Here is a 12122-nt window from a genome sequence, read left to right as displayed (position 1 = left end):
CACACACACACACACACACATGCATGCACTTGCACACATATGCCCCGCACACACATGCACAGCCTCACAAACACACAGTGAAGGACAGACACAGGTGTGCAGAGACAGACACAGGTGTGCAGCAACAGTCATTTATAAACATCTTCATTATGAGCTGCCTTATGCCACGAGCTGCGCAAACTTTGGCAAGGTCTGTGCCCCTACTATATTTCTCTAAGCTGTATTTTATAAAGACAGCTAGTGTGGAGTCACGGGGGGCCACTAGATTACCGCCATACTGAACCCACTCAGATGGCAGGGAGTCTTCATCCTCTCCCTGTCAAAAAATATGCCCTCTTTGTGAAGTCTGTCTCCACCGGTGCTAAATTAATAACCAGTAATCAAATAATATTTCCCAGAGAGAGATAGGGAGGGAGAAAAAATACAAACAAGGAGCTCTCTTTGTTTCTTTTACTCTCTTTGTATTGCGATGTGACAGGCTGACTGCTGAACAGAAATAAACCCTGCCCCCTTTCAGTTCAGTGAAAAAAGCAAGTCATTTTTCCAGTTGAAAATGTTTTATGCGCAACTATCAGCACGCCATGAAAATAAATTACTACTGCTACTACTATTACTACTACTGCTACCACTACTACTAATAATACACCTAAGAAACACATACTTATGTCAAACACAGTACTGGTGATTAGCCGATTGTGTATTATAGTATTCCTAGTACATAGTCATATTAAGGCACAGGCATAGGCACAAATTATGCCATTACGCCATTACACCATTATCTCCAGCATCTGAAGGAAACTCTGTATCTGAATGTAAGCGGTCAATGTGATGCATTCATTCTGCACATTTATCGACTAATTCTGCATATTCACCCGGGCCCCTCTGACACCGCAATATGGACTTACTTTGGGGAATGCTTGTCTTGATATTAATATATTGATTAAACACATCTCTGATAGGTCAGCTAAACAGTTGGTGAAATCCAATTGTGTATGTTACATGTGTGCCATGAAAATCAATCATAATTACTGGAGCACAACAACAGCTGTTTAGGAAAAAGTGCAAGCTACGAATTCGCTGGCTGATGATATCACACAGGCCCCCTTAAAGGAGACCAAGGCAACAATAAGTAAGCTGTCCTGCACAAATGATGCCTGCCTTTGGGCCAGCAAGTAACAAACATGCCACCTTGTTTTGACCTGGAAACACAGAGCTCCCCTTGGGTGTATCAATATAACTTTTAAAATTCTTAACCTCAGAGGTGACTTACAACATTCCCCAAATTTTGTCAAAATCTGATCATTGGTGTCTGGGATATTGCATATAATAGTGGCGTCTACAATGGAAGAAATAAGGTGAAATGTCAAAGACAGTAAAAAGTGAAAAGTAAAATGTCTCTGGGAATCAACAAAGATGTCTTTGAAGCACAGACCAGCTAAGAGGCTGTAGGTCCAATCCATGTTTTGGGGATTAAGACCTTCCAAAGCATCCATTAATACTCATTAATGGGATTGTTACGGGCTTAAGGTTGAGGATGATCACTTCTACTGAGGGTTACTTTCTCCAGAGCAGGTGAGACTACACATGACTAGATGAGGAAGGAGGGAATACTGTGAGGGTGGCTTGGCTAGGCAATAAAATTATTATTACTAAAGATGCATTTTAGAAGTTGATTCTGTCTTCTAACTGTGGGTATTACTGTGGGATGGTTGATTTAAAAATCAAAACGAAGCAAAAAAATACCATGTGTATCTATTATCCTGTCAGTTTCTACAGTTACAGCTAATCTTCTGACACTTTCAAGGAATTGATTTGTCATGGGATGGTTTATGTGTATTTCTTTCTGGTTGTTTTGTTGTTGTGGCTGTTGATGATACGAGGATGTTTTCCTGTCTGGTTTTGAATTCATCTCCTGTAATGGTTATCTGAATACAGCATCTCAAAGCAATGGAAATTACCATTGTTGCTCTATTTCTGTGCATTAGATTTTAAAGGCATATCATATGCAGGATTTTACTTATTAAAATATTATTAGATTACCACATTCTTTCACCATTTTTATGGACTAGCAATTAAAATCTCCATGACTGCTGAGTCACGCTACCTTCTGCCTCGGCTGCCTGTGTTTGTTCCAAGGCGGTAACTTTTTTTCTGTCAGTCTGTGTGAGGGCTGCGCCACGGTCGGTTCAAGAGTTTAAACACTTATATTTTCTTCTTACCATGCAAAATGATTGCCACCATGTCATGTCAAATTTACGGAACTGTCATAGAACAACAGGTCAGGGAACACAGAGTTCAGACAGGAGCTCAGAGAAGAGTCTCAAGTTTCTGACAAGGCACTGGATTGCTATTGTTCTGAATTATGACTTTTCCTGGTTGCCAGTTGTTGAATGTAACACAACATGTTTAGGTGTTGCTACCTAACATTCCTCATAACAGTTAGGTGTACACTCTTGCTTTTTGCCCTGCACAGCTTGTTTTTTCCAGGTAATGGTCTACTTAGTGGTTGGAACGAAAATACAGTGAATCGAAAAGTGCAGAGAGGGCTCATTCGAAAACAAGTTTCTTAGCTTTCACTTGCTAATGAGTACTAAAAAACAGAGCAGGGTGAAGAGTGATGCAGAGCTGGACTGTTTTCTGTCGCCAAATGCTTAGCTAACTAGTCTTACTGATGTTTGCTTGTCAGCCTGCACAGTGAACTACTGACATGAGAGACATCCGTCACTGTTATTACATTTATTATTAATATGTTTTCTGTTGGTACATATGGTATGAGACAGTCTCTGCTGTTGTTTGACCCAACTGATCCCTGCAGAGGAGTGTCCTTCACCCTGGCGATGGGAGAGCGCAGGGAGGCAGATGACAATTTGAATGAACAGATAGCAGCAAAACAACATGTAAAGTGAGGAAAATTCTGCATAGATACCTTTTAAAGCTGGCCATTAATTCCCATTACGTGCTATCAGTAAGGACCATTAACCAGGCCCGAGACTAATCACCTCCCCAGAGTGGTGACCCGTTTATGACACCAGGAAGGGTTAATAGAAACAGTCCACCTTATAGATGTACCAACACACTCACAACTCTCAACACACACCACAGTAAGCATTTTCTAATGTTTGATTTTGTTTCAACAATATCAAACGGGTAAAACACTTATCTGAAAAGGCTAACGATTAGAGCCTATTTTTATTGGAGCTCACGACATATAGAGAGGTTTAAAAGTTTAGAGGAGGTTTTTGCTTATCAGGCAGATTTAAAGAACAGAAACTTAAGTTCCTGTGATCAAACATTCCTCAGATGAAAGTGACGATGATCTTCAATAACATTATTTGCGCTGGATGAACCCTTTACTGTTACCCACTCCGTTCTGTGGTGCGAATTCATTTTAATGCCTACAGCCTGACCCTAATCTACTGGATAAGAGTGTTATTTCCAGTATTTTACACTCTAGAGCTGTGATCACTGGTATCACAGTATTTGATGTTAGCGAATTATCAAATAAACCTTTCAAGATCGAATATGTGTCCAATGTGTGTTATTCAGTGATGCTTTAAATGGCGTCTTGATGCCCTTTTATCAGTGTCACAGTGTGCAGAGGGTTAAATCCACTGGAATGCACAAAAAAAAACAACAAGAAAATAATATGGAAAATATGCTTTGCAGCTTGGAGAAAGCTTGCTTTTTACGAAAGGATGAAGGGCAGGCAGTCCAGTTTTAACAGAGACAGACACGGTGAAAAAGGCACGGTGTCCTGAGACTTGACCTTTTCTGAAAAGACACTGGAGATGCAGGTAAGAACGTAGTGGCAGGACTTGATCCTAGACCACTAGTGTGTACAGATTCAAGAGGGAAAGTTTGGACAGCTTACATCTCCCTCAAAGCATGTGAAACATCCTTGATTCCAAACTAATCGTTAAACTGATGCCCCTCTGAAAAACTACTGACTTTTAAGCAGGGGGTATCAAAGATTCTGTATCATTTCACGACCTGAGCAGCACACTCGGCTTTTATGTATATATACTGTGCAAAAAGGTCAGTGGGGGTTAATTCATTCTCAGTGACTGCATCTTTGTGACCCATAGGTCAAAATATTCTATTTTCTTACTTTATATGTATAAAGGAAAGATATTGAGTCTTGGAGGGTGTAAACTGAAGCTACAATCAAGAAAGAGAGTTTATTTTAGGGTTTCTCCAAGCCACTGTCCTATTTTCCTATGGTTCTCAGCATGATATCTACCTCATTAAATATTTTCTTCTTATCTTTTTTATCACTTGTTTACCTTAATCTAGATATACTGGAGTGTACAGCCTGCACAGGATATGCAACAGAAATAAGACATGACTTTTGGTCTACATAGCGACGTTTAAAATGTCATCAATTTTTCACACTCTTAATTTCCTATAATGATTCAGTGCCAGCTTTATCCTTTATTTGTTACTGATGCACACTTGGTTTTGGAGCAAAGCGACACAGTAAAAGCATAAGACACATCAGAAAAATGTGAGTATTGCAGTAAAGAGCAGCAAGCAAAAGAACAGACCTGTGGAAACAATGCACTTCAGCAGTGAGTCAAAACATAGACACGATGCCATATGGTAAAATCAGCGCAAACCCATAAAACATTTATGCAGTAGTTTCAGTTATGTAAATTTACACAATATGCTGGTAAGTTCTCATCAATTTTCATGTCACATGATTACTTTTCCGATGAATTCCCAAAAGACAGTGCTTCTTCATAATTTCATTTTGTTTGTTGCGTTGTATTTTTTTACGCCCATTGCAAAGTAACGTAATGACTTTTCACTTGCAGCTTAAAATGGCATAGCAGCCCAGTTGCTTCAGCACCATATGGAGTGTGAGTGGCTGTGGTGACCGTGAAAATATTTATCTTCTGGGTTTGAAGCCCTGGTAATCTCCAACGAAAGTAATAGAAAACCCCAAGGAGAGTGTGTCTGAGAACGGGAAAGGTCAGGTCTCAGTGAGAAAAGAGAGTGGCATTTTGTAGTCACAGTCTTGGAGAGACATTGATAGCTGACTGAAATCTTCCACATGCCAACTGTTCGAGAATATCGCTGGTATTAAGACTCTGGAAGTAAGCACCAAGATGCTGACCAGCGCTTATGTGAACTTGCATACACCACACAAACGCATTTGTAAAAGCAAACAGCATGCTGTGCGAATGAATAAATAAATAAATAAATAAAGGGAGAATCATGACCTCTGCCTAAAACTGGAAGACAAAGGCTTTAAACATTGAGAATTGGCAAGCGTGGATCCTTTTAACAGTGGCAGTGAATTTAGATAACTGAAGCAGTTCAAAAAAGAGAGAGAAAAAAAGAAAAAAAAAACATGCTGACAACAGTAAACTACATCTTTGAAGGGAGACGGAGAAAACACTTCAGCTTACAATACAACAAAAGCACAAAACATTTTCACTCATTTTCATCATTGTTTTCCATTATTGTTTCATTATGTGGGAATTGTGAAGCCCTGTAACTATGACTAAGGGCTATAAAAATTGATGTGACGGGACAATAATATGTTGTTCTGAAGCTAAACAAATGTTCATGAGTTTTAGATTACACGGTGTATTTGCCAGTATCCAGGATGTTATTTTACAATCATTTGTTCCATAAAAAATTATTATAACATCAAACCCTTGCATTTAGACACAAATAAAGCAAGTCATGTTACGGGCTCAATATAGATTTCTGGACATGAAAACAATCTAGTGCAGAAAATGTTTCTTTTAAGATTGCAGTGGTACAGGCAGTTGTTTTTCAGCTTTTAGCTTGGCACTGTCGAGAACCCTGGGGTGTATCAGTAATTATAGGCTTTTAAAAATCACTCCAAATCCGATAGCCCACAGAACAACATATTTAACTGCAAAAAATGTAGAGAGAGCGAGAGAGACAGACAGAGAGAGAGAGGTTATGGTATTTAGAGGATCTTTATAAACATTATCATTAATACAATTTAATATTTTGAAAGCTTTTCATACACTAAAAGGCTTTTTGCAAATATGATACTTTTCTTAAGGAGTACAAGGACACTGGACTTTCTGAATTTTCTATGGCAACGCTGAAACCCTGCCTTTTCCATTACAAATACACAACAAAATGACTGACCACCAAGACCACCAAGATTGTAGCCCCATATAGGCTGAATTTATGGACTGGGGAATTGTCCCCAGTCAATACATATAGGACAATAATACACTGTACCACCCATTCTAGACTGCACGTTATGAGCAATCATCCATTTCCACATGGGGCTTGAACTGTGACAGGCTTCTTTATAAAGTCTCAAAAACCCAGAGAGGAAGAGAGAAATGCTCAAGAAGCCTGTGGGAGCGAGCAGCAGATGTTTCACACCCAAGAGGGTAAACAGCATTTGTAGGGCATGAAATTGATTCAAAGCTTTTTGATGGGGAAAGAGAGGACAGAAGAGGAAAAAAAAAAAAAAAAAAAGAAGAGGAAAAAAACATTTAGGTAAATACAAATCAACTGTACGGTCATTTCTGGGTAATTGAAAAGACAGTGGAGAAAGATACAGAAAATCCCCATTTCTTCATCTATATTAAACAGTCTTATTTCTGAGGTGCAGCTTACTGAGGCTGGTGAGTGCCATGCTGTAAGGAGATCCCAGCAGGCATCTCACCTCTTGTTCTGAGGACCTGGGGCGAACTGCGCTACACACATATTGTGCAATGTTTCGTAAAATGCTTTCGGTTTGAGAGGATGTGACATCTTCTTAAAGTACAGTGAGTTGTCAAGCCTAAGGCTGTGTGAGAATGGGGCCCTTCGAAAGTGTTGCCCAGCCCGGCATGCGGTGGTACATTTCTTTCAATGCACTGCACATCTTACCTTTGAGTGAAGGTGAAACACGAAACAGCTGAAATAGGTGGAATAGGTGAACATTACAGATGTAATGATGATATAAATTCCCAGTTTATGTAATTATTTAACAGAGAGGTCATTACTTGCAGTACTTTTTCAACCTCTTCATTCTTGTGATGTCTATTGAATTTCAATAAAATATACTGAATTAGTAACTTCTGGCTTATCTATCAGAAATACGTGCACATGGGTGAGCTGACAAAGTGGTACATACTGGCTGCAGTCCCCAGTGCGCTCATTCAAGTAATTTACCACACAACATGACTGAAGATAATGGGATTCTCTTTTTCAAGCAAGTTTCTGCAGGTTGATTTTGGTAGCATATAAGGAAAACAAATTGCAGTCTGGGAGGTAAAAAGGCAAATTTTGAAGTGTCTAAAAACCTATGGTATGGTTCGGAAAATGGTTGGTAGTAAATTGTATGTGACTTGTAGTAAATGGCTAAAATATGATAAAATCTGCTGGTTCAGTCTTTTAAAGGAAGGTTTTGAGTCTGTCAGTATTTCTGTGGTTACAACGTCAGCAATATTTAGCGGCCCAATGAAGAAAAGGGAAGGAAATTATTTTTTTCAAAAGCACCTTGCAGTATCTGGGATTTATAAAGTTTGACATTTTTGAGGTCTTGACTCTGGGCAGTTTTGGGGTGGGATAGTGGGGGGCAATATTGGAAATAATTACTGTAAAATATACCAGTGACTTATGACTTATGGTTGCTATCATTTTAATTTTGTATTGTAAAAGTTACATATTGTTCTTGGCTTACCCTCTTCAGATTTTAAACATGGTCAGTGAGGGCAAACACATGTTTTAGGTAATGTTAGATAACCTTTTTAAGCTTTATAATGTTACATCTGCATCAATTTTATGTTCTTATACCAGCATGGTCTTATTCATATTGTTATTAGTATTACTCTTAAATTGATATGATTTCTGTAAATGTGTGTTTTGAGGACAATAGAGAGAGTGTATTGATTAGAGGGGCTATGCTGGAGGCCAGACTGGCAGTGGCCACCAGTGCTTATCCACAAACTGGAGAGTGTTACAGTTAAGGGTCAGAGCGCTTGCTTTAATCATGGTAGAAATCTTATTGGCATGTGTTTGGAACTGAAGCTGAGTCACTGGAGCTGAAGAAAAGTGTAAACCCTCATTTACTACCCCAACAGCAGCAACTTTATTTTCCACCATACTATTTCTATGCCAGAATACAACATGTTTCTGGTCCTGGCTCCTATAGGTTTGTCATGAGAAATGAATTTATCTAGGTTTTTGTACACAAAACATGCAAACACCTGCTCCTTTTCCTGTAATTCCTATAGCTGTCACAGGACTCCACAGAAGCCAAGCAAGGAATGAATCCTCTGCCTCCCACCCTCACTGGGAACAGCAACACTTGCCACCCACTTCCTGTCTGATACCTCTTCACAGCCCTCCTTCCATGATACAGTTAGCTCCACCAGGATGATCCACCAGGACTGCATCTGCGATCTGACATTGTCTCTCTGGATCAACTCTTAGCTCCTGTGCTTGGGCTGACTGCAGTACATTGGCCTTCATTTTACTTGCAATTGTGAGCTTGCTTCATTCCTTAGCAACAGTAATGGTGGGCGCTGGCTTTACCATGGCTTCATACTTCTTTTGCTGTTCTTGCTCCAGGCTATCCGCAAAGGTAGCACTTTGTCATGTTGCCATCTGTGCCTCCCCTGTGTCGGGGCTGTTTTGCAGCCTGAAAGGATGTGCAATGTGGTGCCTCTCTGGCCACAGAGCTTGCACAGAGGGTCTTACCTGTGCAGACTAACTGGTATTGGATGGGTGTTGTGACAATCCATGACAGGACAGATAAGACCATAGGTCAGCCAATGTGATCTTTCGCTTGGGGAGGCCTCACTTTGTCAAGGCTCCCCTCAGTTCCAAGCTTAATGGCTCTTGACGTCTTTCCCATTCTTCCCTGTTTCAAAGCAGCCTCAGCCACGTCTCTCCTCTACCTTGGAGCTCTGCATGCATTCCTTACAATATCTTTTAGTCTGAGTGTACATTCTGCCTGGTCTTTCAATACAGAGGACATCCACTTCCTAATCGTTTTTTTGTAATTTAACCCATGACCAAAGCTTTTTCTTAACCTTAAACAAAATTTGTTTTAGTTGTTTGGTTCTAGCTGACTAAACCCAACCCCAACCCTCAACTTTAACCAAAGTTGTTTTACTTCCCACAAACAATTGAAACTAACTTAAACACTGATCAACCTTCACAGGACCAGCAGACCAAATCGCGCAATTCTTACAAAATCCAATTCGTGGTAGACGATAATTTGTATCCACAGCACATAATCTGTCTGTGTGAGTGTGTTCACAAGATATTATGAGACTGTGTTGTCTTATGCCAGTAGGCTTCCAGGCATTTGCTAAATTGCTGAGCCACACAAAATAACCATGGGGCTAAAAAGCAATGAGTCTAAAGCAGGACTTCTGAAATTAAGCATAATATCAGAGAGAGCTTACTATGTGTGTTAGTGCATCCCTCAGTTCATGTCACCAGCTTAGTTATGTGCATTATGTGAGATAAAATGAAGGTTACAATATTATTACCCTAATTCTATTTGACTCTTTGTGTAGTAGCTCTCCAATCATATGCGGGGACTAGCTCACTGAAAATTTGCATGTACGTAGCTTACCAATCAGGGGCAAGCCTGCTGTAGTGCATTGTGCTTCACACAGTATATAAGGCAGCAAACCAAGCTACTGACATCCATAACCCTCTTCAGCAAGCGGTATAGGCGTGGCAGTGTCCATAGGTAGAGGGCTCCGCCTGTGTTTATAGAACAAGGATTATAATATCGCGACCTCAACTTGCCTGTTTGTTTGTTTGTTTGTTTTCTCAGTATTCATACACATTTTTAATTCTTCCTCCATGAACATAAACATTGTTGATGTTGATTTTGTTGGTTTCGCTGTTGATTTGCTGTAAACTATTGGCATGATTTGGACCCGTTTCTGAATATTTTCTACATTTAAGTTAAACCTTTTTTTTTCCTTTTTTTTTTTTTTTTTTTTCATAGTGGGTTCAGTAGCAGCATTGACTTCAGAGGCCTGGACCACCTCAGGCTGCACCATGAGCTTTCCAAGGCCAAACACTTAGTTCTCTCCTCAGCAGTTCCTGTGTAATCCCAGATCAAAGGTCCCAGAAAATCAGGCCAGATTCTCTTGGGTAACAGCCACATGGGTAATATGAAGCCATGTCTTTATCTTGCTCCTGCAGGTTAGCTCCCAGTAGCCTTGCAGATTGCTATTGTCATGATAAGAAAGTTTGGCAAAATGGTTGAAAAGCAGGCGCAGCATAACAGTGTTCATCGCTGTGTATTTAGTCTGTTCTCCATGGAGTAGCAAACTATAAAAATATATGCAGCTGTATATTGTGTTCACAAGCCTATTTTGTCATCTAATTATATGCACAGCTGCTTGCCAACAAAGTCATCAAACTGATCTCATTTAACAAGCATAATAAGTCTTGCGATCATCAAGATAAGTGATGCTTTTGATTTCTCACGGCTTTGATTTACGCACATCTCAACAGTGTCTGATCCCATTTTTGTTACAGTATCATCATCTTCTGCCTCATGCTGTGAGATGTCACTTTATTTTGGGTTCCGATGCTTTTGGGTCACTGCCAATAAACTCCATTTTACCTATGATGTGCAGTGCCCTCTGATATTTTCTGGATTACTGATGTGTGCTGACAGCATGATAGGGTCCATGGCAATCAGTCTTTATAGACCACAGAATCAGTGAGATTGATACAATTTAGTCAACTGCACTTGATTAGGAAAGCACACTCAGAACCTCTATTTCAAAAGCCAGTGAAATCTAAGAGACCTAAATTGCCCTTTAGACTTAATAACTTATATAATAGTTTAGCATGTCATTCCTCATTTTCTACCTTGCTCAAAGGAAGTGTGGTTGCTAGCTCTTGAATTGAATTGAAGTGTCTAAGGCAGTGAATGCAGGTAATACCTGAATTACAGAGAAGACAAGAGTCTTTTGACTGACAGATTTGCCACCTTTTACAGAGTGTGTAAACACACTGATTACAGCCAATACACACCTATTGCACACTTTTGAAAGACAAAAAAGAGAGTTGAGGAGTTGAATAGGTGGATGTGTCTGTGATAAAAGACCACCCACATCTCCTTGGGGTAAGATATTTCTGACTGCAACACATTTGACATCACTGATTGAAGTGGAGCCACATGCGCGACAAAGTTGAAAGTTTCAGCTCATGGAGAACAGTGCAGTAATGATTTTCTGCATATGTGGATGCAGGGTTCATTGCTGTCCTCCTTCTGGATAAACTAGAATATAGTATGGTTGAGGATATGTCTGTCATCTAGAAAACTAACCCACAAAATGATTAGTCTCAAATTAATTCATAGATCCCATCTTATACTACAATGGATAATCCTGACAAAACCACTGGCTCTCAGCATATACGATATTGCACAGATGAAGCTCACCCCTGCAAGAGTGCTCACAATCTGATTTTACAATATTTGCTGTTGGGTTCATCTTATTGGAAGAATTAAGATCTTTCTCTGAAGATGCGTAGAGCTACAACATAACTCTCACTTAAATATTTTCATTCCCAAAGTGGTAGAGAATAGCAGCGCATTTGTGCACATATGGGGTTGGACACTGGGTGTTTAGAAGGAGGATACATCTGTATTTTTTAAATGAATGATAAATGAAAAATGATCACAAAAAAGGAATTAAATGTATGCTTAATACTGTTTGCCATACAATAGAAGCTATACCAGAATGTTTGAAGTTTACGACGTGATTTGGCATTTAGACTGCTTTTAGCATTTGCATTTTGCTGCCTCATACCTTCACCTGCCTCAGTAAGAACGACAGAAACCTATCTAAATCAAGTATTCCAGCGACGTGCAGGAATGCAACAATCCACCCAGTGTACTTTCAGTGCATCTATTATGTTGTTCAAAGGGAATTCTGGATTATAAGGTAATAAGTAGCAGTCGTTTGTAGACAGTAGTCAATAGGCAAAGGGCGGTGTGAGAGGGCGAATACTGTTGTTGCTGAGATGACGGCTTCATTTGGTTTCTCACCGGGTACCTCTGTGGCCCTGAGCAGATGTGCTGTGCATGAGCTGTGTTTCTTAACTCAGTCAGAGAAGTCATGTGACAGCCGGCGCAGGGAGATTCTGAGCTCGCC

This window comes from Myripristis murdjan, chromosome 12, assembly GCF_902150065.1.
Source record: "Myripristis murdjan chromosome 12, fMyrMur1.1, whole genome shotgun sequence".
Classification (NCBI taxonomy): Eukaryota; Metazoa; Chordata; class Actinopteri; order Holocentriformes; family Holocentridae; genus Myripristis; species Myripristis murdjan.
The sequence above is the reverse complement of the archived record's forward strand: the minus strand, read 5'-3'. Positions refer to the sequence as shown.